Consider the following 21,289-nt stretch of genomic DNA (forward strand, 5'->3'; position numbering starts at 1 on the left):
GCTTTGGAGTTTGGCTTCTGTTTGAATCTCATTTCTGTCATTCATTATGACTTTGTATGGGTATTTTAACTTTGTGAACCCCCGTTTTCCCATATGTGAAGTGCTGCTGATGATATCTACCTACCAGGGTTGTTGAGAGCTGTATAGCATAATTTCTGTAAAATATCTAGAACATTACCAGAGCCATTGTGGATCATCAATACGTGTTGCTCTCCCTCTTCCTTCCTTACTTTTTCACCTGCCTTTCCAGTTGGGAAATAGTCACACAGCTGTATCAATCAGGTAAACATGCATAACCAAAAATAACAAAATGAAACAAAAAACCTTTCATCTGAATATTTATAATATTTGTGGATGTAAGTATACTCATCTCCATGTACGGAGAGGGAGTTAAAGTAATCAAAAAGTTAATGCAGGATTTAAAACTTCTTATACTTGAATTAGGTGTCATTTGACAGCAGAAATAGTACAGCTGCCAGTAGATATCTGAATTGAACAATCATGCTGAGGAAGAGAGATTTAAACCAGATAAATCAAATAGCATAATGCTGTAAACTAAGGTATAGAAATGGAAAGAATGCTAGATAGTGGTATGGTATTTACCAGGGAAAATGTATCAGCACCTGCCTGATTTCTTCTGCCTCTAAATTTTTCAGCTCCTCGTACTGATTCCACTGATAGCACTTATATGCTGGCTAATTTCCACCCAGTTCCTGAACCAATTCTGATGAGGGCATTATGGCGATCAGCAGTCTCAGTCCTCTTCATCCTATTTATCTTACATACTTCCCAATTTGGGGAAGATGTAGCCTTTATCCACTTCCCAAAATCTGCCCCCTTACTCATGCCTGTTAACAGAACTCTCTCAAATCTGGACCCCTCACCTGAATGCCATACAAGTCGATGAGGCCTTGTTGTCCTCTCTTTGCCTAAATCAATCCTAAGTAAGATTGAAATGTTGCTTTATACTCTGATTACCGTGCTCTTGCTACTAATATAAAAGCCTCCCAGATAAATGCAACCACAATGGTCGAATGCCTCTTCACTGACCATCATCCTGCTCCACTCTACCTCATTCCTACTTCATTCACACCCCTGAACCCCACTGCCTTTTGTTCGGCCGACCACACTGAAAACCTGAGTTGCTAAATCTTGCCTGAATTTTACTCTATAAATGGACCATCCATTTGAGACAACTCTACTTCTTCTGCTTCTACAATCTAGTGAGTTTATCTCACATCATTCCTTGGGAGGCCAGCCTTATTCCAAGTCATTCACTCAGATGTTAAATAACTAATCATAAAAGTTATTAAATATGTTTTGCTATGAAGGAGAAGTTTAAGGTGCTATAAAAAAGGTGCAATAGAAAGAAAGTCAAAAAAAGTTTCTCTAAGTAAACAATATTTAAACGAATGATGAGTAGGAGCTGACTAGATAAAGGTGGGCACAGGCACAAGGCAAGAGAGGAGGAGTATCCAGGCCTTGGATGAGAAGAGAGCTTGACACATTCTCAGAACTGGAAGGTCAGTGGGCCTGGACAGTAACAAGAGAGGAGAAAACACGAAGAGATGGCACTGTGCAGGTAGTCCAGAGGCAGATCATAATGAGCCTTTAGGCCATGCTAAACATTGCTTGTTTTATTCTAAGTATCACCGAAGTGTTTAAGTAGAGTGACATGATCCATTTTGTATTTTTAAAAAAAACATTATTTGGAATACTACTCAGCAATAAGAAGGAACAAATTATTGCTACATACAACACTTGAATGGAACTTAAGGACTTCATGCTGAGTGGAAAAAGCCTGTCTCAAAAGGTTACATGCTTTATGGTTCCATCTGTATAATATTTCCAAAATGGCAAAATTAGAGAGACAGAAAATAAATCAGTGTTTACCAGTAGGAACAGGGAGAAGGTGTGACTTTGAAGGTGTAGCATGAGGGAGTTCCTTTATGGTGACAGACAATTTTGTATCTTGACTGTGGTGATAATTACATGAATATATATGATAAAATATCAAAGAAATATGTACAGAGAGGAACAAGATAATGCATGAATGCAAAAACTGAAATCCCAGGAAGCTCTATAATCTAGTTAATTATACTATGCCATTGTCAGTTTCATAATTTGGATTATTTGCTACAGTTATTTAGATGTTCCCACTGGGAAAATGGGTAATTGTTACATTGGATTCTATACTATTTTTGCAACTACTTGTGAACTTCTAATCATTTCAAATTGAAAAGTAAAAAGTACTATTTTTGCAGCCATTGAATAACAAATTGCAGGTGATAATAAATACATACGAGAATATCAATTGTGAAACTAACAATTTCATAATCATTTTTGGGTTACAGTAGTGACAGTAAAAAAAGAAAAATAATGGACTGGAAACCATGAGGAGATTGAACCAACAGGACACAGTGGTTGTAGAAGGTAAGAAGAAGAAGGAGAAATCAAATAAGAGGAGAAGATGATGAGTCGTTCTGGACATTTTGATTTGAGATGCCAGTGTGACTTTTAAGTAGAATATTAGAAATAAGCATTTGGTTGTACAGTTCTTAGGATTCATAAGAGAAGCCTGGACCAGAGATAAATATCTGGGAGTCATTAGATAATACTGAAAGCTTGAAAGTGAATAAGAGAGAAAGAGGAAAAAATAAACAAAAAGGAAAAAGAGAAGAGAGGAAAAGAGGGCCTAGGAAAGAATGCATGGAGTTCCTACGGATAAGGCTACATGAAGGAAGAGGAGTTGGGGTCCAGGAGGAAACTCAAAAAGGGCCTAAGAGGGAAAAACTAGAGAAGTAAAGGGGAACCAAGAATTTGTGCTGTTGTGGAAGCAAAGGAGAGGATCATGGACAGCAGCTGGACTAAAATCTGATGAGAGGTCAGGAAAATAATAAGTAGTGGATACAGGCAACATGGAGGTCACTCGTCATAGAAAGAATGGCTATAGTGTAGTGGCCAGAGAGCAGGGTGGTTCTGGGAATGAATAAGTGGTGAGGATGTGGAGAAAATGTGTTTAGGGAGCTCTTCTGTGATCTTTGAGACCTGTATGAATGAGAGGACTGAAAAGAGGAGTTCAGAGAGAGATTTTATAGTTGATTTCTTTGGAAACAGGGCTCCAGCAAGATGAGAAAGGGAACTAGTAATACCCAAACATGCAGTAATCTCTCATTCTAAAAAAACAAAGCAAAGTTTGGTATGGAGAGGCCTGTATCAGGCATAAATAGTTTACAAAGCCTAAATACACACACACACACGCACACACACAATGAAAAACATTAAGATAGATTACTAGAACACATAAATATCCCAGAAAAAAAGACACATATTTAGGACTTTAATATAAAGAAGTCAGCATGAATCAAAATGAGCAGATCAGTGGTTCTCAAACCAGAGAGCACATTAGAATCTCCTAGGAGGCGTTTTTTAAAAATATCAATCCTGATATTCATTTCCCACTTGATATGGTTTGGCTGTGTCCCCACCCAAATCTCATCTTGAATTCCCATGTGTTGTGAGAGGGACCCAGTGGGAGGTAATTGAATCAAGGGCCAGGTCTTTCCCATGCTGTTCTCATGATAATGAATAAGTCTCATGGGATCTGATGGCTTTATAAGGGGGAGTTTCCCTAAACAAGTTCTCTCTCTTTGCCTGCCACCACCCATGTAAGATGTGACTTGTTCCTCCTTGCCTTCCACCATGATTGGGAGGCCTCCCCAGTCACTGGGAACTGTAAGTCCATTAAACCTCTTTCTTCTGTAAATTGCCCAGTTTCACGTATGTCTTTATCAGCAGCATGAAAATGGATTAATACAGTAAACTGGTACCAGGAGTGGGGAGCTACTGAAAAGATACCCAAAAATGTGGAAGTGATTTTGGAACTGGGTAATAAGCAGAAGTTGGAACAGTTTGGAGGACTCAGAAGAAGACAGGAAACTGTGGGAAAGTTTGAAACTCCCTAGAGACTTGTTGAATGACTTTGACCAAAAAGCCAGGCCGGGAGTGGTGGTTCATGCCTGTAATCCCAGCACTTTGGGAGGCTGAGGTGGGCGGATCATGAGGCTGAATCACGAGGTCAGGAGATCGAGACCATCTGGCTAACATGGTGAAACCCAGTCTCTACTAAAAATACAAAAAATTAGCCAGGTGCAGTGGCAGGCACCTGTAGTCCCAGCTACTCGGGAAGCTGAGGCAGGAGACTTGCTTGAACTGGGAGGTGGAGGTTGCAGTGAGCCGAGATCACACCACCACACTCCAGCCTGGGAGACAGAGTGAGACTCCTGTCTCAAAAAAAAAAAAAAAAAAAAAAAATGCTGCTAATGATATGAACAATGAAATCCAGGATGAAGTCATCTCAGATGGAGATGAGAAACTTCTTGGGAACTGGAGCAAAGGTGACTCTTGTTATGTTTTAGCAAAGAGACTGGTGGCATTTGCCCCTGCCCTAGATATCTATGGAACTTTGAACTTGAAGGAGATGATTTAGGGTATCTGGCAAAGAAAGTTCTAAGTAACAAAGCATTCAAGAGGTGACTTGGGTGCTGTTAAAGGCATTCAGTTTTAAAAGGGAAACAGAGCATAAAAGTTTGGAAAATTTGCAGCCTGACAACGTGATAGAATAGAAAATCCCATTTTCTGAGGAGAAATTCAAGCCAGCTGCAGAAATTTGCATAAGTAGCAAGGAGCCAAATGTTAATCACCAAGACAATGAGGAAAATGTCTCCAGGGCATGTCAGAGATCTTTGAGGTAGCCCCTCCCATCACAGACGCAGAGGTTTAGGAGGAAAAAATGGTTTCATGGGTTGAGCCCAGGGTCCCTCTGCTATGTGCAATCTAGGGACTTGTTGCCCTATGTCCCAGCTGCTCCAGCTGTGACTAAAAGGGCCAAGGTAGAGCTTGGGCTGTTGCTTCAGAGGGTGAAAGTCTCAAGCCTTGGCAGCTTCCATGTGGTGTTGAGCCTGTGGGTGCACAGAAGTCAAGAATTAAGGCTTGAGAACCTCTGCCTAGATTTCAGAGAATGTTTGCTGCAGGGGCGGGGTCCTCCTGGAGAATATCTGCTAGGGCAGTGCAGAAGGGAAATGTGGGGTTGGAGCCCCCACACAATGTCCCTACTGAGGCACCACCTAGCGGAGCTATGAGAAGAGGGCTACCATCCTCCAAACCCCAGAATGGTAGATCCACCAACAGCTTGCACCATGTGCTTGGGCAAGCTGCAGACACTCAACACCAGCCCACGAAAGCAGCCAGGAGTGGGGCTATACCCTGCCAAGCCACAGCATCAGAGATGCCCAAGACCATGGGAATCCACCACTTGAATCACCATGACCTGGATGTGAGACGTGGAGTCAAGGAAGATCATGTTGGAGCTTTAAGATTTGACTGCTCTGCTGGATTTTGGACTTGCATGGAGCCTGTAGCCCTTTGTTTTAGCCAATTTCTCCCTGTGGAACAGCTGTATTTACCTAATGTCTATATCCCCATTGTATCTAAGAAATAACTAACTTGCTTTTGATTTTACAAGCTTATAGGTGGAAGCGACTTGCTTTGTCTCAGATAAGATGTTGAACTGTGGACTTCTGAGTTAATGCTGAAATGAGTTAAGATTTTGGGGGACTGTTGGGAAGGCAAGATTGGTTTTGAAATGTGAAAACATGAGATTTGGGACGGGCCAGGTGTAAAACGATATGGTTTGGATGTCTCCCCACCCGAATCTTTTCTTGAATTCCCATATGCTGTGGGAGGGACAAAGTGGGAGGTAATTGAAACATGGGGGTAGGTCTGTCCTGTGCTTGTGATAGTGAATAAGTGTCACAAGATCTGATGGTTTTATAAAGGGGAGTTTCCCAGCACAAAAGAGTTCTCTCTCTCTGCCTGCCATCATTCGCACAAGATGTGACTTACTCCTCCTTGTCTTCTGCCATGATTGTAAGGCCTCCCAGTCACTCAGAACTGTAAGTCCACTAAACCTCTTTCTTTCATAAATTTCCCAGTCTCAGGTATGTCTTTATCAGCAGCATAAAAATGGACTAATACACCACTCCTCTTAGAGATTATGATGATTATAAACCCCATAGATTATGACTTCACATATCAGCTTCAATCAAGGGAATGCTTCCCAGGAGATACTAATGTACAGCTGGGGTTGAGAACTACTAAGATATATTCATCAAATGGAATTTAGGTGATAGAATACTTGTTTGATAACAAAAATTATAGTTTTGATTCACCTGTACACAAAATAAATTTTGGGAAAAAAGCTAGATGCTTTGAGAGACATAAAAAATTAACATTATAAATTATATTGGGTTTGCGATAACTTCCTAAGCTTAAACAAAAAACTTTCTTCCAACAGGAAAAAAAAAAATCACAATGAAAACATCAACCAATAAACAAATAAAAACATAGTACTTTTATAGTAATAAGAAAACCACTAATATGCCAATAAATAAATAGTCAAGGAACATGAAAAACAAAAGAAAACCAGTTCACCAAAACAAAATGTTTAACAAATGTGGAAGCATGGTGAACTAAAATGAAAGTTTTTTTATCTTAAATAGTAATTTTAAAACTACTTTAAAATAAAACAAGATACATTTTTTTGCCAATCCATTTAAGAAAAAAAGATATTTATTTACTTATTATTTATTTATTTTATTTTTTAATTTTTTGAGCTGGGGCCTTGCTCTGTTGTCCAGGCTAGAGTGCAGAGGCATGATCTTGGCTCACTGCAGGCTTGATCTCCCAGACTCAAGTGATCCTTCCACCTGAGCTTCTTGAGTAGCTGGGATCACAGGCAGGTGCCACCACACATGGCTAATTTTAAATTTTTTTTTGTAGAGATGGGGCCTTGCCATGTTGCCCAGGCTGATCTAAAATTCCTGGCTTTGAGTGATCCTCCCACCTCAGCCTCCCAAAGTGCTGAGGTTATAAGTATGAGCTACCACACCCAGCAGAAAACAAGATTTGGAAACTAATATTTACGCTCTAAAGAGTTTTATTTAAAAAGACCACTCTTATAAGATTGACAAGGAATCTAAATGTCTACATTTTGAAAAATAACTTGGCACTATGAAAATTGAGAGTCTGAATGGCCTTAACGATTTTGACTCTGTAATTTCTCTCCCAAGTGTCAATTATGTATATGTTTTTTTTAAAAATGGAAGATGTTTCTGAACACACAAAAAAATCTGTGACACTTATTTAACTGTTTTGAAAATATAAATAGGGATTTGCTTCAAAATAATTCATGAACTTGAAGGAGGAGAAATAGGTGGAGAAATAGGTGGAGGAGAAATAAAAAAAAATTAACCATGTGTTCAAAATTGCTGAATTCAGGGGATATACATGGGAAGCCATTCTACTATTTTTGCTGCTTTTGTATATATTTGAAATTTTCTGAAATAAAAAATTAAAAATAGAAGAAAAACTTAAATTTTCATCAAGAGGAGGGATGTTTCAAATTATTTTTATATAGTTGGACAATGGAATACTACATATTTATTAAATTTATGTTCACAAAAAGTTTTAATAAATGGCAATTTTTAATGTTAGTGGGTTAAGTAAAAAGGCACATTTTAACAATATATGTACCACAAGAGTACAATGAAATTGAGTGGGAAAAACACCTGTGTAGGGGAATCCCAAAGAGAACTATATTAGAATGTTATAGCAACAGTGATGATGGTTAGTATGAATAATTTTTTCCTCTATTTTCTATTTTCCAAATGGAATGAATTAAGCCTTAGTTATTTTATAATAAGAACATGCAAAAGAAGAAAGGCTACAAGGCAGAAAAGTTTGATAGCCGAAATACAAAAGAGAAAATTGGCTGAGGGTAATAAAAAAAGTCAAAGAGGGAAAACAATCTTCCTAAAGAACTAGTGTTTAGAATTAAAGACAAAGTACAATCGTTAAATCAAGATTAATGGCTTCAAAGAGGGCTCTCCTGGCCTACAGTCAAGGTGAAGATCTGGAGTTTAACAAGCTTCACTGTTGCTTGCTAAAGGCATTATCTTGCCGACCTGGGAGAAAGCCAAGTTGGAACTCCCACGAACAAAGTTAATGTATCATCTCCATTCAACTGTAGTAAAGGAGAAAGAATAAAAGAACCCGTGTCAGAGTTAGGGGTGGGTTTATCTTAATGTATTGAAGCCTTGCTTTACTAACCTATACAGCTGAGATAATTCTGCCTGCTTACATCAGAGGATTCTAGTGAGAATTAATAAGAACGTAAAATTGTTCTTCAGTGATAGTAGGTAAAAGTGCCTCTTCTAGCAAGAATGTATTTGTATAACATAATTACTTTTCAGACAAATGGTTCCAACTTTGTGCTCCTGATCAAGATTCCCTTTTTGATGGCTTTCCTTCAATGCATTAGCATAAATGTAGCTAAAATTCCTTTCTTCCCAGCACAGGCACAATAAAATGAAAGTGCCCGAAGACTTGCTAAATGTTAAGTAAATTTAGGAAACCAATTCAGTGAATAAAAAGTGAAGGAGCAGGTCCGGGCGTGGTGGCTCATGCCTGTTACCCCAGGACTTTGGGAGGCCGAGACAGGTGGATCACCTGAGGTCAGGAGTTCGAGACCAGCCTGGTCAACATAGAGAAACCCCGTCTCTACCAAAAAAAAAAAAAAAAAATTAGCTGGGTGTGGTGGCAGGCACCTGTAGTCTCAGCTACTCAGGAGGCTGAGGCAGGAGAATTACTTGAACCTGGGAGGCGGAGGTTGCAGTGAGCTGAGACTGCGCCATTGCACTCCAGCCTGGGTGACAGAGCGAGACTCCATCTCAAAAAAAAAAAAAAAGTGCAGGAGCAGTGTGTGTGCAAGTGTGGTTGTGGGTGTGTGAGGTGTGTGCGCAGGAGTGTGTATTTTCCTAAGTTGAAGTTTGCAACTCTACTGCAGCTAGCTTGTTGTCTTAAGAGGGCCATGCTGGAGCCCAACAGCCTCCTGCCTTGGTCCTGCACTTTTCCTGCTCTGAACTTGTATGTGTGAGGGAAATGCTGGGCTCACTCACTCCTTTCCTTATGGTCTTTTATATCTGCCATGAGAAAGGTGTATTTACTATTCAGACTCCTAGGTTTCAGCTCACTTTCCAGTTTTTTTTAATTATAAGTCTCAGAAACATAGCCCAGCCCATTTCTGAAATTCAGTATACCCATCTCTCCTACTATTATAATTAGCTTTGTACTTTTGAGTGAATTACTTAATCTCTCCTCATCCTCAGTTTCTCATCTGCAAATTGGGTTTGCAATAGTATCTAACACAAAGAGCCATTGTAATAATTAACCAATTTTACATGATAATGCACCTAGAACAATACCTAGTACATAGTAAGCAGTAGCTGTTACTAATTATTCCTATGATAGCTATAAAAATAAGAATATTCCTATAATAATTACTGTTATTATTCCTCAAATTATGACATTTTTGAATGACCTCTCCTTGTGGATAAGACCTTCATTCTATGTAACATCAATATGATAACATAATACCACTCACATTTCTGTATATTCCACAGGAATAAGATAATTATTTCCTGACACCTGAGCTTACAGAAAATCTTACTTACACTTTGGTACAATTTTCTGACCAGCCTTCTGCAATGTATCTGCTTTTTAAATCTTAAATTGTCAGTTGTTCTATTCTTTTTTTGTAAATTGCTTCATAGTTTTCAAATTTAAAAGGTCATATGAGTATTAAAGTGGACGCAGCAGATTTTATACTATTCTTTTCCTAGGCTCTAACAACCAAAATGTAAGTCAGAGGTTCTCCTTGAGGAGCTTTTTAAAAATCCCATTGCCTGGGATGCATCTCAAACAATGAAATCAGAATCAGATTCTGGGAACAGGAACCAGGTATTGAGATGTATGTAAAGCTCCTAAGGTAATTCCAATATGCGACCAAGTTTGGGAATCCTGCCTTAAACCCTTGTTATCTCCTTTTCTTAATTCATCCAGAGAAAATTCACCAGACTCTAATTTATTAGATAAGATTCTACATTGGCATCCACTATTCTAGTTCCCTCTCTCTCTTTCTCTCTCTCATTCTTTCTCTCCCCCTCCTCCCTTCATTCATCTCTCCCTCATTTGTATGTAATCTTCAGCAAGTGAGATCATTTCCCCGGGGTTTAATCCCTAATCTGTAAAATAATGGGTCATAGTCTTGCACAATGTAATCAGAGATGTTTTGACAGCACAAATGAGAGAAAACATATGAAAGTACTTTAAAGTTTTAGAATACAAATACAAGTATTTCAGAAATCCAAGGTAGAATTATCATATTCCCCACATCCTTCCCTCTCCTCTCATGTAGACACGCGCAAGGCCATCTCTTCTGAAGTGCCCTTGCTTCCTGAAGTAAAGCTTTTCTATGGTAAATAACTTGGGGATCTGTTAAACTCTTAAGGTTTTGGTATTTCTTTCACAGACTTTCAAGCAAACTTTACTTAAGGCTGTATCATTTGTCGACCACACTTTTTATCTTGTCTTATATCACTACTTACAGTTTTTAGAGAGAAAAAGGGTTAACGAGTCTACAGAGGGATAATATGAGATGCACTCTGGAAAAAATCTAAGATAAATGAACTTTAAAATAATGCTATTTTTGCACACCAATATGGTCTCCAGTATGATGAGGTCCTGACAGTAATCTTCACTTTGGCTTCAACTTCCTTCTGCTCTGAAATTCATCTTGTTTTCCTCACCTAAATATTTCTCAATAGAAAGTTCTAGGAGAAATGCTTGGTTGAAAGGAAGAAACTTCTCCTGAAACAGGGAAAGGAGTCAGGAGATCTCAGTTATAACACTGGGTCAATGACTTCCCGTGTGACCTTTGGCAAATCAATTAACATATCTTTTCTTTTTTTTTTTTTTTCTTTGAGAGAGAGTCTCGCTCTGTTGCCCAGGCTGCAGTGCAGTGGCACGATCTTGGCTCACTGCAAGCTCCACCTTCCGGGTTCACACCATTCTCCTGCCTCACCCTCCCGAGTAGCCGGGACTACAGGCCCCCGACACCAAGCCCGGCTAATTTTTTTTTTTTTTTCAATAGAGATGGGGTTTCACTGTGTTGGCCAGGATGGTCTTGATCTCCTGACCTTGTGATCCACCTGCCTCGGCCTCCCAAAGTGCTGAGATTACAGGCGTGAGCCACCGTGCCCAGCCCAATTAACGTATCTTTTCTAGAGAGTTGCATGTAAAGTATTTGAGATGTATAACAGTACAAATATGAGGTATTATCATTATTTATTGATATCTCATGAGGAGTACTCAAGAAAGTAGAACTATAATGAAACTAAGATATATAAAATATATTTACATATGAGAATTCAGAAGTGTAAAACCTGAGAAAAGGTGGATAAGAGTTTTTCTCTATCATCTTAAGCAAGAAATTTAATACCTTATATCATTTCCTCAAAATCCAGTCCTTGCAGTCCTTTTAGTAGGATCTGTGCATCCTGTATGTTGACAGAAAGAATCAGAGCTCCTGGAAAATCAAGAATGGTAGATGTGCCCCTACAATGATACAGAAAGCAGTTTAAAGCAAAGGTATATGAATAATGATAGCAATACCTGCTACCCTCGTGGATTCTTGACTTGTCCTGGGAACAAAAACGTGGCACTGCATTAATGTTTAAAGATTGGTCTTGTTGGAGGCATTTGAACCAGAGCAGCTCCATTTTGAATAGGGGCTGGGTAAAACAAGGCTGAGACCTACTGGGTTGCATTCCCAGGAGGTTAGGCATTCTTAGTTATAGGATGAAACAGGAGGTCAACAAGATGCAAGTCACAATGGCCTTGCTGATAAAACAGAATGCAGTAAAGAAGCCAGCCAAAACCCACCTCCACCAAGATGGCCACAAAAGTGACCGCTGGTCATCCTCACTGCTCATTATACACTAATTATAATGCATTAGCATGCTAAGAGACATGCCCATCAGTGGCATGACAGTTTACAAATGCCACAGCAACATCTGTAAGTTACCCTATGTGGTCTAAAAAGGGGTGGAAACTTCACTTCCCAACCCTTTCCCAGAAAACTCATGAATAATCCACCTCTTGTTTAGCATATAATCAAGAAATAACTGTAAGTCTACTCAGTCAAGTAGCCCACACTGCTCCTCTGCCTATGGAGTAGCCATTCCTTTATTCCTTTACTTTCTTAGTAAACGTGCTTTCACTTTATGGACTCACTCTGAATTATTCCTTGAGCAATGTCCAAGAACCCTCTCTTGGGGTCTGGGTTGGGACCCCTTTCCAGTAACATCTTCCTAGAAACCATGAAGGGACTATACTGAGGAAAATTCTATGGACCCAAAGGAAGTAGACTACAGCACTGCCAATTGGCCAACTTTAGGTAAGGGGCGGGATATGTTTTGCCCAGGCAAGACTACAGCACTGCCAATTGGCCAACTTTAGGTAAGGTGCGGGATATGTTTTGCCCAGCCAAAGGATCAGATTAGGTTAGAGGTCGAACTTAGGAGAGTATCTCCTAAGACAGAGAGGGTTAAGGTCCCTCCTAATAAAAGGCAAGGATGCTTAACGCAACTTGAGTTTGAGGCCCAATTTAGAAAGGTTAGAGTCCGTCCGAAGATTTAGGGGTTAGAGGCCCCTCTCAGCAAAGTCCTTCTTAGTTAAAAGTGGATTTGACACTATGGGATGTTAACTGCTATTCTCTTTGGATTAATCTGCCTTGCACTCTTTGCTGACAGCTTTGGGTGACAGGATTAGGCATGTACAGGATCACCAGACATGGGGAGCTTTTTTCTCCCCAAAGGGGGAAACTTGACAGCTGATGGGACTGCTAGGAAACATCCTTCACTACTGACAAGTGGCCACCTGGGTCTTTCTCTAGTCTCCCTGAGCTCCTTGTCTTCCCCACCCCACCGTAGGCAACACTTTTATCCCTTCCTGTTCCTCTGTCTGTACAAACCAGTTGCAGGAATGGTAGAAATCACCATCTCTTGCAACGTTTTGATTAATGAGTAAAAGGATTCACGAGGCTAGTCTTAACGCTGTAGCGAATCTGGTGTATTTTGTGCTTTGAATTTGTCTTTCTGTGTTATTCTGTCATAAAGGGGAGGTACCTTGGGATAGAACACAGGCTTAGGACTCCATAAGCTGGATAGGGTTTCTCCCTCATCTTGTTTTACTTCCTTGGGAGCTTGACCTTGTAACCACGTGGCAGTACTTTCTCTTAGTCTCCGCCATCCAGAGGACAGCAATTTTGGAGTTTATGACATAGTTAGCTCTAAAAATTGTTTTCAGCAGTTAAAAGCCTTCATTAGCTCAAAACTGTCTGCTCTAGGCCGTTTCTGGGAAGGCAATGGAAACCTGCCAATGCTGTAGCTTAGTAGTTAAGGCTTTGTCTTTTCACAATGGCATCCCTGGTTCAGGGTTCAATTTCTGGTTAGGGAATTAGTACTTTCTGGTTGATATTTGTGTGATCTTTGCCATTTGTTGATTTTATTCCCCTCCATGAACAACTTCTATCTTCCCTTCTTGAATCTCCAAGCTACCTTGTAGACTCTAAATCTTGTAAAAACTGCTAATCATCTCTTTTAAAATACTGGTACACTTGTGATTAAGTCATAACCTTAGTGAAGGCTTACCGGTTTCATCTGGGAGGTTACTTTTGGTAGAGTTTAAAAGCCAGAAAAATGGATTGTTTGGCCTGGCTAAAGTCAGGTAATAAGAGATTTAAGAGGATTTTTAAAGTGTTATGGTTAAAAGTCAGCTTTAATTAAAAGCAGATATATGATCTATATGTATATTTAAAAGGTCTTTATAATTTTTCTCTTCTTGGATCTTATTTCTCTGAGGAAAAAAAAAATTTTCTTCTCAGTTGACTAAATTGTTGATAGGGTTTGGCTATGTCCCCACCCAAATCTCCTCTTGTAGCTCCCATAATTCCCATGTGTTGTGGGAGGGACACAGTAGGAGATAACTGAATTATGGGGGCGGTTCTTTGCTATGCTGTTCTTGTGATACTGAATAAGTCTTGTGAGACCTGAGAGTTTTAAAAGTAGGAGTTTCCCTGCACAGGTTCTCTGTCTGCCTGCCGCCCATGTGAGACATGGCTTGCTCCTCCTCCTTGCCTTCCACCAGGATTGTGAGGCCTCCCCAGCCATGTGGAATTATAAGTCCATTAAAGCTCTTCTTTTGTAAATCGTCTAGTCTCAGGTTTGTCTTTATCAGCAGGGTGAAAATGGATGAATACAGGGCTGGGCGCAGTGGCTCACGTCTGTAATCCCAGCACTTTGGGAGGCCAAGGAGGGCAGATCATGAGGTCAGGAGATACAGACCATCTGGCTAACATGGTGAAACCCCGTCTCCACTAAGAATACAAAAAATTAGCTGGGCGAGGTGGTGGGCACCTATAGTCCCAGCTACTCGGGAGGCTGGGGCAGGAGAATGGTGTGAACCTGGGAGGCGGAACTTGCAGTGAGCCAAGATCATGTCACTGCACTCCAGCCTGGGCAACTCTGTCTCAAAAAAAAAAAAAGAAAAAAGAAAAAAAAATGTATGAATACAATTGTTTTTCTCCATTTTGTCTTCTTGCCACTCTTGATACACATGAGGTGATCTAAAATAATTTCTAACAGCCTGGGAGTCCTTGGGAAAAGCAGAGGAGTTGCCACAGGTCCTGTTTTGAAAAAAGGCTTCTGTTTTCCTTATGAAACCACTGGAATTGAAAGGGGATAAATAAATCCTTCTCAAAATCTAATGCTGTGTTTCACTTTGTATTGTGTTATCTGATGGTTTTGACTTTTGTGGGTATCAGAAATTACTTCTCATTATGAGAGAGCTTTGGTTGGTAATAACTAGGAAACATACTTTTAGGGATGGCTAATGGAAGTTATGGAGGGAGGATACTCGGCTCTTTGCATGTTTGGATCAGAGAAGCATACTCTTGGCCACCTGGAAGATATGGAAGTGTCCCCATTGCCACACTGAGAGATAAGAGTCCCAAAGGATGTGGACTGATTTCCTCTTTTTGGGGATTCAACATCTGGTATAAAAATGGGACCCTTAATTTTTTTAAATCTGTTTTGCCTTCCAGCTATGCCTGCCTATTAGGCTCTTGAAATTACATGCTTTCCTGGTCCTGTTCCTCAAAGGGCTCCTCCCTGAAGCCAGTAATTCAATTAAGAAACTTAAAAATTGGCAAATGAAAAATCTTACAACTATTGGATCTTCTGTCTGTTGTGTATTCATATGTGTTGTATGTGTAATGTTTATATATGAAAGAGCTCTGATTAATTGGTTTAAAAATAATAAGCACTTAAATCAAATATTTTGTCAGAAAAATAAAAACTGTAAGGCTTTTTAGTTCATGCAACTTTAGTAAGCTTTGGGAAATAAAGACAGTTTTAAAGATTATTGGTAAAATAAAAATGTCTTCCAAATTTCGACATTTGGTCTAAATTAGGCAGATAAGATATTAGATTTACTAAATGCTTTAAGGTCATAAACTGCTTATTTGACTTCTGAAAATTGTTTGGTATACCTGCTTTAGAGACATTAGATTCTAGATAAGTCCTGGGGATATGTAGAATTCGCCATGCCCCCTGGCTATGCTGGAAAGATCTTATCTTGTACTTCTGTCTGGTGTCCTAAGCTTCACACCTAGTACCTAATTAAAATCACTTACTTACCAGGTTTTTCACCAAAAATAAAAGTTGCTAAGAGTTAACATTGTAGGCCGGGCGCGGTGGCTCAAGCCTGTAATCCCAGCACTTTGGGAGGCCGAGACGGGCGGATCACGAGGTCAGGAGATCGAGACCATCCTGGCTAACACGGTGAAACTCCGTCTCTACTAAGAAATACAAAAAATAGCCGGGCGAGGTGGCAGCACCTGTAGTCCCAGCTACTCCGGAGGCTGAGGCCGGAGAATGGCGTGAACCCGGGAGGCGGAGCTTGCAGTGAGCTGAGATCCGGCCACTGCACTCCAGCCTGGGCTACAGAGCGAGACTCTGTCTCAAAAAGAAAAAAAAAAGAGTTAACATTGTAACATATAATTGAGACTACTGGAAAAACAGTTTTAACATGCAAGGTGTGTAAGGAAAGTGAAATGTGTTTTTGGTAAAAGATTGTAAGAAGGCATGGGAATGTGAATTTTTTTTAGCCTAGTTTAGAAGGCTAAGGGGTTGTAAGTATTCTTTATCCTGAAAGTCTGAGCAAATTGTGGAAGATCTGTGAAAAATTAATCTTGTGAAGGAAATTCTGTGTGAACATACTGGCTAAAGTTAAAGGGGTCTTATTCAGTTTTTCTGTAAATTGAACATTGGAATAAAAGCACAACAGGATGTTCTTAGAGCACTGATCTGCTCCTTAACAAAAATTTGTAGAGTTTAAAAAGGCTTATGGGAATCTTACCTTTTGGTCTAACTGCTTAAGATTGAATAGATTTGTCTATAAGCTTTTATTAAGAATTAGGATTGACATTAACAGTACACTAATGCAAAGGGTAAAATCTGGCTTTCTCTCTTGAATAACATTTTTGTGTAATATTTTTAAAAATGAAATTCTGTTTGCCTTTTGACTAAACTATAAGAAAAAGACAGGAAGGAAAGGAGACACTGTGTGGAAAGCTGTCTTCCCTGTATTAATGAGTAAAGTTTTTTGTCTTTTTAAAATTTTTGAGTTATCATTTTGGCTAAATGAATGACTTATGGTGACCTGAGATTCTATGTTTGTAATATCAAGTGCTTAAACCTTCGCTACTTGACAAACTTTCTAAAATCAAATGATAAATTATGTCTTTTTCTGACCTAATTAATCTTTTTATATTAGGTCCCCTAAAGTCCAGAAGAGCCATATTTGACTTAATGTGGTATAGAAATCTATAGAAATCATACAGGAAGCATTATAAAATATAAAATTATGTTTGCCTTTCTTTGGGCTATATTTGAGTAAATACCTTCTTGGTTATGTGTTCCAAAATTATGGGAAGCTCCTATAATTCTAATACGACTTAGTGTATTGTTAGTAATTATAATTGTTACATAATATTATTGTATGCCACAGAGGTAACCACATTTCCTTGTCAATCATGTCTGACTGTGACTGCCCTAAGACTTTTTGTCATTCACAGACAACTGTTGTCTTGTTTTGATCCTCTTTTAAAGGTGCCTTATAATCAGCAATAGGACTTTGACAGGTGCTCTTGAATGCAGGTTTCTGATAACTTTGGAGATTGTGACATTAGGATAGAGGAGAAAACTTTCATGATTCTCATGGAGAGCTGAAATGTTCATGAATATCAAACAGAACAGGAGTTAACTGCATGGATTGAACTAACAAGGAATGACTGAAATAATCATTTTGTGACTTTTTGCTTAAAATATTGCTAATTCTTTGCTTTGTTTTTCAGAGTGAAGAAAATTTTTGGGTTTTCTATAGCTTGTGGCAATACTCCTGTAAAGAAAATTTTAGAGCATATTTCTCTCTGATTTCTCCAGAATTTGGAAACTACTTGTGAGTATGCTTAACTTACGGCAATATAGTTATTTGCATAAGTGAAAAAGAATGCTTTCTTTTGCAACACGACACAATTGGATAAACTTTTTATTACCAAGTCTTTGACTAGAATAGCGTGCTTTCCTTTAAGGAATTAAACTGGACTTACACAGCCAATAAAAGCTCCTTGGGAAAACTGGCCTCATACCTTGTCTATGCAGTCCCTGTACAGGGTCCTGACCTCTGGTAAGTGAAGAATGTCATTTTCTGATGGGCCCAGGAGCCCCAAGTTATCTTGGGACCTCAAGAGGAGGGGAATTTATCCAACTCATAGGTATTTTATGGTACAAAACCATGGCTGAGCTCAAGGAGTTTTTAAAAACTCTTAACTGAAATTCCTGATGGAATAAAGTTTCATCAGAGATAATTTAAAAAGAACCTATGTGAAAAATAATTATTCTTGCTGAACTTCATATAAATAATCAGGCCAAGTATAATACTAAAGCTTACTTTTGCAAACAAATCAGTTCTATTATGATTTGTCTTTAGTCAAAATGAGGAGATAGAAAAATTATGTTTCAAGAACTATGGTACACCTGTTGTTAGATTCTAGTCCCATCCGGTTTTAGTTTTTTTCTGCAATTTAGACTGACCCTGCCTATTCCTGTGAATCAACCAGTGATCTCTGACTGCAGCTCAGAAGAAACAAGATGGATGGGTAATATAAAAATCTGGATTAGTATTCTAATTCTGGGCAAGTACTGGAATCAGTTAGTGACCCCATATCATCTTGGTTCCAACAGTTGCCCACTTCACAAAAAGCCTTGTTAGTTTACTTAGGATAATTTTGTTTATTTTGCTCTACTCTTGTGGAATATATTGCTTTTGCACCCTTTGTGTAGGAATGCAGTATAAGCTTACTGAATGTTTTCTTAAATTGAACACTTATTAATATTCCAGATATTCTCTTTTGTGGGAAATCAAGAGTTATGAATGGCCATCTGCATATTGATGCTTTCTGACCAAGCTTCTCTCTACCCTGAATACAAAAGACACTGATAGTTAGGCAGCAATATCATTGCCACTATTCAGCCTGAAGAAGTTACAGAAGATGGATCTTCATCCCTCTACAACCCTTAGGATTAAGGGTCCCCTTGTAAAGGAGAGGAGAGAAATATGTTAGAGGCATTTGAACCAGAGCAGCTCCATCTTGAATAGGGATGGGGTAAAATGAGGCTGAGACCTACTGGGCTGCATTCCCAGGAGTTCAGGCATTCTTAGTTATAGAGTGAAATGGGAGGTCAGCCCAAGATACAGGTCACAATGACCTTCCTGATAAAACAGAATGTGGTAAAGAAGCCAGCCAAAACCCACCTAAACCAAGATGGCCACAAAAGTGACCTCTGGTGGTCCTCATTGCTTATTATACACTAATTATAATGTATTAGCATGCTAAGAGACACTCCCACCAGTGTCAAGACAGTTTACAAATGCCATGGCAACATCAGGAAGTTACCCCATATGGTCTAAAAATGGGGGAACCCTCAGTTCTGGGATTTGCCCATCCCTTTCCCAGAAAACTCATGAACAGTCCACCGCTTGTTTAGCATATAATCAAGAAATAACTATAAGTATACTCAGTCAAGTAGCCCACACCACTGCTCTGCCTATGGAGAGTATTTCTTTATTCTTTTACTTTCTTAGTAAACTTACTTTCACTTTACTCTATGGACTCGCCCCGAATTTTTTCTTGAGCAAAGTCCAAGAACCCTCTGTTGGGATCTGGATTGGAACCCCTTTCCGGTAACAGTCTGACCTTTACTTTTTGAAATGAAATACTAAAACTGTCTCAAGAAAAAAGTAATCTTCAAATCAGAACAGGAGGAGAAACATCATGAGTTTATGACCAAAATTCCAGAGGAAAATCTTGGAAAATTTTTGCCTAATTTTTACTTACATTAAACAACAAGTATATATTAAGTATCGTTAACCATTCCTTGCTAGTCCCCATCTGTCTCCTCTAACATATTTTTGGACCTTTTCCCAGGACCCAAGTAAGAAGGCAAAATTTAGATGTTATATTCTCGATCCATATCATCGCCTCCTCCTCTTGGACAAAACCCAGACTCTTTTCACAGATCGGCATGGAGCAGAGTCCAGCCAATAAACGGAGTGAAACAATCTGCTTTGGAATCCACCCTGCTCTGCTCTTCCTTAACTGACATTTGTGTTTTACACAAACTTCCTCGATACTGGTTTTGATTCCCAGTATTACCTAGTACAGTTTATTGCACACGGTTATAACAGCAAACATTTATACTGTGGTAGTCGTGTGTTAGGCACTCTTCCAAGCACTTCACAAATATTTAGTCATTTAATTCTACCAGATGAAGAAACTGGGGCACAGAGAGGTTAAGTAAGTTACTCCAGACCACACAGCTAGTAAGCAGTGAAGATGGATTCCAACCCAGATCATTTGGCTTTAGAGTCCATGTTCTTAAAATCTGTCCTATACTGTTTGTCCAGTAAATTCTCAAAAACTAGTATTTTTTGTAAAATTAGAATTGCCTTTAATATTACTTGTTTTTTAAATTGAGATATAATTCATATACCATAAAATTTACCTTTTTAACGTGTGCAATTTAGTGGTTTTATTAGAGTCACAAAAGTATGCAACCATCACCAATATCTTATTTTAGAATATTTCCATTACCCTAGAAAGAAACTCCTACCCAATAGCAGTCATACCCTACTGCTCCCTTCCCCAGCCCCAGGGATTCATGAATTATTTTCTGTCTTTATGGATTTGCCTATTCAGGACATTTCATATAAATCGACTCATACAGTATGTGGACTTTTGTAACTGGCTGGCTTCTTTTACTTGCAAATGTTTTCAAGGATGATCCATGTTGTAGCATGAAAGAGTACTTCATTCCTTTTTGAGGTTAAGTAATACTGCATTGTATGGATATACACAGAGATTTTGTTTAGCCATTTATCAGTGGGTGGGCATTTGGATAGTTTTCACTTTTCCACATTTATATAAAACGCCGCTGTGGACATTCACATACAAGTTTCTGTGCGGACATGTTTACATTTTTCTTTGGTATATATGTAGGAGTGAAATTGCTGACATGGTAACTCTATGTTTAAATTTTGAGCAACTGACAACTGTCTTTTAAAGTGACTGCATCACTTTATACTCCCACCAGTAATTTATAAGGAGTCCAGTGTCTCCACATCCTTAACAAACACTTCTTGCTTTCTGTCTTTTTTACTGTAGCCCAACTAGTTGGTGTGAAATGATATCTCATTGTGGTTTTGATTTGCATTTTGATGCTGAGCATCTTCTCATATGCTCATTGGCCATTTGTATATCTTCTTTGAAGAAATGTACATTCAACTCCTTTACCATTTTTTTTGGTTGGGCAATTTGTCTTTTTATTGTATAAGTACCCAGTATATATTCCAGAAACTAAACCCTTATTAGATATATCATATGCAATATTTTCTTCCATGCTGTTATGTTGTCTTTTCACTTTTGATAATGTCCTTTGAAGCATAATAGCTTCTAATTTTGACAATTTTGTGTTTGATTGCTAGTGCTTTTGATGTGTGTTTAAGAAATCATTGCCCATGGCCGGGCGCGGTGGCTCAAGCCTGTAATCCCAGCACTTTGGGAGGCCGAGACGGGCGGATCACGAGGTCAGGAGATCGAGACCATCCTGGGCTAACACGGTGAAACCCCGTCTCTATTAAGAAATACAAAAAACTAGCCGGGCGAGGTGGCGGGCGCCTGTAGTCCCAGCTACTCGGGAGGCTGAGGCCG

The 21,289-nt window shown here is 39.1% G+C and overlaps 1 protein-coding gene across 4 annotated transcripts in view; it reads right to left on the bottom strand.

The window, feature by feature from the left end:
* Positions 1-21,289, bottom strand: part of LOC105499938 (serine/threonine/tyrosine kinase 1) — a 56,788-nt gene that overhangs the window by 23,907 nt on the left and 11,592 nt on the right. Inside the window, exon 2 of one of the 4 annotated variants that reach the window (XM_071072266.1) lies at positions 11,399-11,514. The exons of the other annotated variants lie outside the window; for them this stretch is intronic. The gene's annotated coding sequence lies outside the window, so the exon portion shown is untranslated. The remainder of the gene's footprint in view (positions 1-11,398; positions 11,515-21,289) is intronic. 4 annotated transcript variants of the gene reach the window in all.

The sequence above is a fragment of the Macaca nemestrina genome, chromosome 10, assembly GCF_043159975.1.
Source record: "Macaca nemestrina isolate mMacNem1 chromosome 10, mMacNem.hap1, whole genome shotgun sequence".
NCBI lineage: Eukaryota > Metazoa > Chordata > Mammalia > Primates > Cercopithecidae > Macaca > Macaca nemestrina.